Here is a 4,344-nt window from a genome sequence, read left to right on the forward strand (position 1 = left end):
GATTAGGCATTTTTCATGTCTTTTCTCAGTACACAAGGAATATGTGCCACCTGCAGATAACTAACTTGATAACAAATTCACACTTCTAGCCTCTCCTTACACCTCACCTCACAAGGATCACAGGAGTACCTGTCTTTTTCACTTCCTTCTCGTTCCCTCTTCCTCTCCTGCTCAAGATGTGATTTATTTTGCTTCACAAATTACCAAAACTAATATAAGAAGAATCAGAAAATCTGAAGAGCCCTGTGTGTTAAATAAATTAAATTTATAATAATAAAATTCCTCACATAGAGAACTCCAGGCCCAGACGGATTCATTGGTGAATTCTACCAAATACTTAACGGAAAAAAAAAAAATCCTAGATTATACAAGCTCCTTTAGAAACTAGAGAAATAGTGTGCATTCCACATCTATTTTTATGAGACAGCATAACCCTGGTATCAAAATCAGTCAACAACTTTACTTGAAAAGAATATTACATATGAGCATAGATACAAAGTGGTAGAGATACAAATTTTAGCTTTATTGCTAGTAAAGCTGTTTGATATACATCTCTTAGGTCTTTGGTTTAGAGTCACACACATCTTTATTTTAATTAAAACAGGTGTGTATTGTACATATTGTTTTATAATATTTTTATTAGATTTTATGCCATGAACATTTTTTCATGTCATTAAAAATCCATCTATAACATAATTTTTAGCTCTTCTCAAAGTAATGCCTGTCTGTTTAATCAGTTCTGATTGGCTTTATAGAAGTACTACTTCTGAGTATTTTACACATTCCTTGTTCTGTGTATTAAAACACATACACTCACACACAGACAGACACACACACACAATATGAAAAATTCCCTTTATAGTTGAACATAATAGTATTTTCTTTTAAAAATTATTTTGGTTTATTTGATCTAAGTTAACCTCTCTCTATCCTTTTTTTTTTTTTTTTTTTTTTTTTTTTTTTTTTTTTGCGGTACGCGGGCCTCTCACTGTTGTGGCCTCTCCCATTGTGGAGCACAGGCTCCGGAGGAGCAGGCTCAGCGGCCATGGCTCACTGGCCCAGCCGCTCCGTGGCATGTGGGATCTTCCCGGACCAGGACACGAACCTGCGTCCCCCGCATCGGCAGGCGGACCCTCAACCACTGTGCCACCAAGGAAGCTCCCAACATTTTTACCTTTTAAGAAAAAAATTTAGTAAGAAATTTCCCTGGAAAAAAAAATAGTGGTTTATTACATTTTTTCTTCTTTTTTTTTGAATGCAAAAAACACATATTTATTAAATATATGATTAACTTAAAAACACCAAACCAGTTTGTTTTAAAGTGTTCCTCATCCAAAACCTTGGACAAAACCATCACTCCAAAGTGAACTGAAAAAACACTTTACAAGGTAAACACTGACAATAGGTATGGACAGGCACTACCAAAAACTGCTATTTGTTCTTTAATTAAATAATGCCATTCTCAAGTTATGTAGGGCAGTCACTTTGACAGATTCCTTTTTTATAAACATTCATAAATAAAAAAATGTCTAGATATTCTAAAGAGCTACAAACATTAATACCTTACAACAGCAGCTTATGTCTATTGTCGGAAAAAAGCACTAAAATCCTCTTCCATTGCAAGTCATTTATTTCTCTGATGGAAGTGAGCAAGGTCACTACAATATTAACCTCTTTTCTAGAACAATGTAAATAACAAGGTATACACATCTTAAATTTGGTAGGTCATAAAAGTTAGGATGAAATCATTTTTTTGACACAACAGAAAAATAAATAAGTAAAAATTAAATACTTTAACCCAATATTTGGTATTGACAAATAAGTAGTGCCAACTTCATATACAAAGGACAGCACAATCTGGTTTTTAAAAAATCCTCAGTGTCATGGTATTTGGGGTAAAAATATTTCGAATATTAAATGTTTCCTTTTTGCTTAAAGGAATATAAAACAAACACCATCAAGCTGCGACCGTAACTGTTTCAGCTGGGGTAAAGCGACCATTTGGTCCATGGCACAAGTTACGTATATCACACTTCTGTCAAACTGAAACCTTAAGTTTATAAGATTTCATGTTTATAAGCTACAGTACACACTGACTAAGATGTCAGTCCCTCACAGTTTTTTAGAAAAATATCTACATTTGTCCTTACAGATGTCAAAATGTTACACCATCATTTGTTCAAAAAACAAAAAGATGCACATTCATACTGTGAAGTTATTAGGAAAATACTCTTGCAAATAAACTATATAAAGATAAAATACTTCAAAGTATGTGGGTTGTTTTTTGTTTGTTTGTTTTACAATATTCTATAAAGTGCAGAGTAATCCTAAGGGAAAAATTACTCCCTATGACATAGTTTAATTACAGCAGCTTTTGCAGAGCAATACTTAGAGGAAGGTGGACACTTCCGTTTCCTCAGGAAGAGAAGGATGGAAGAGGATCTTCTGATTCAAATTTTTTTTTTGGCCATAAGTCTGCTTTCTTCAGGAATGGTTGCTGATGCCAAATCTCCATTAAGTGTATTTCTTGAACAGTGAACAGGTCTCTCTGGGTCTTTGAGAAGAACATCATTACAAGAGTCTGTATCTGTGTAGGTTCTTCGGCGCCGCTGGGAGAGTCGGTGAAGTGTAGACACGGTTTCTTTTATAGAGTGGCTACTCCTCTCTGAACTGCAAGAACCAGGGTGGCTGACAGGACACTTCATCATTTGAACAGGAGAATTTGACACAGGAGAAACTAAGGGATCCAGATGGCACAGCTGAAACATCCCGTGTTTAAACTTGGCATTCGCTATCTTCACACATTCCTCAAGCGTTGTGATATTACACGTCGCCCTAAGTAGAGAAGAGGCTTCATTCATGTTCTCTATGCTAGGAGATGAATGATTCTCATCATGGTGAACAAATTCTCGGATCATATGAACTTGCTTCATTAGGAGGTCACTGTAGAGGCGAAGGTCAGACATTTTTGTTTTCAGAGATTCACTGGTTTCACTTATTTCTTTTTCTTTTTTAGTCCTAGTATCAGACAAACAGGCTTTGGAGCTCCCCAGACAACCAGCCACCTTTGTCTTTCAGCTGCATTCACTGCCTTCATGTAGAAATGCTGCTCTCCTGGAATGATTAATTCCATTCTTGTGTTGTCTGCTGAATGGACTTTAATTTCACAAACTGCCATCTTTATACTTCCTTCGTTCCCTTTGAAAACATCATCTTGTGAATCATAGTAGGACAGGATTCCATTATCTAAAACACACCAACGAGGCTGCCAACCTGTGAGATAGTTGGTCCACTTGTACAGAACTCCCTCCGTGCCTCAGGACCCGGCGCCGCGCATGCTCCTGGCCCGGCACCGGCCGCGGTGAAGGGGGAAACGCGGGGCCAGGGCAGCCCCTCCCGGCCCGCCCGGGCCCCTCCCCCGGCGCCCCCCAGCCGGCACCGAGCATTCCTCAGCCCGCGCGCGCTGCCGGGGCGTGGCGGCCCTCAGATGCCGAGACGGCGGCCGCCGCCTGGTGCTTGGGGGACTTGAGACATCCCCGGGCGAGCCCCGGCGGCGGCGCAAGGTCGGGACCGCGGCCGGCCTCCCGCTCGCGCTTCCACCGCCCGGCTGCTCCCTTCTGCGCCCCCTTTGTCTTCATATTTTTAAAAGGGGATATGGGGAGGGGGAAGGGTAAGCTGTGACAAAGTGAGAGAGTGGCATGGACATATATACACTACCAAACGTAAAATAGATAGCTAGGGGGAAGCAGCCGCATAGCACAGGGAGATCAGCTTGGTGCTTTGTGATCACCTAGAGGGGTGGGATAGGGAGGGTGGGAGGGAGATGCAAGAGGGAGGGGATATGGGGATATATGTATACATATAGCTGATTCACTTTGTGATACAGCAGAAACTAACCATTGTAAAGCAATTATACTCCAATAAATATGTTAAAAATAAATAAACAAAAGGGGAAATGTTTACCATACTTTAAAGGCTTCTTGAATATCCATCAGCAAACATCCTAAGAGCAATTGCTTAGGTGTTTTTGTTCACCCAAATTTTAAGCAAGGCTTTAACAATTTTTTGGCAACTCTGTACAAAGTTGCCAGCTTATTTATGAGCATATATTACCTGTGTACAAATAACAGAACATGTCGTACAGATATGATGATTTTTCAAATGAACTTATATTTCCTCCATAAGCCAGGAAGATTATGGAATAGCTACCTTGATGTACTTCACGAAATAAGGATTGTTTAGTGTCAAGTGCCACCGTGTATAAAACAATCTTCCCAATTAGATTTATTCACTGAAGACTCCTGATATCCTTTCAATCTTAATATTGGTTTAAATGTTAATCAG

General features: G+C 39.5%; 1 pseudogene; it reads right to left on the bottom strand.

The window, feature by feature from the left end:
- Positions 1-2,362: 2,362 nt before the first annotated feature.
- Positions 2,363-3,313, bottom strand: LOC132490520 (pleckstrin homology domain-containing family A member 3-like; annotated as a pseudogene).
- Between the last annotated feature and the right edge of the window lie 1,031 nt (positions 3,314-4,344).

Source organism: Mesoplodon densirostris, chromosome 5 (genome assembly GCF_025265405.1).
Source record: "Mesoplodon densirostris isolate mMesDen1 chromosome 5, mMesDen1 primary haplotype, whole genome shotgun sequence".
In the NCBI taxonomy this organism is placed as follows: domain Eukaryota; kingdom Metazoa; phylum Chordata; class Mammalia; order Artiodactyla; family Ziphiidae; genus Mesoplodon; species Mesoplodon densirostris.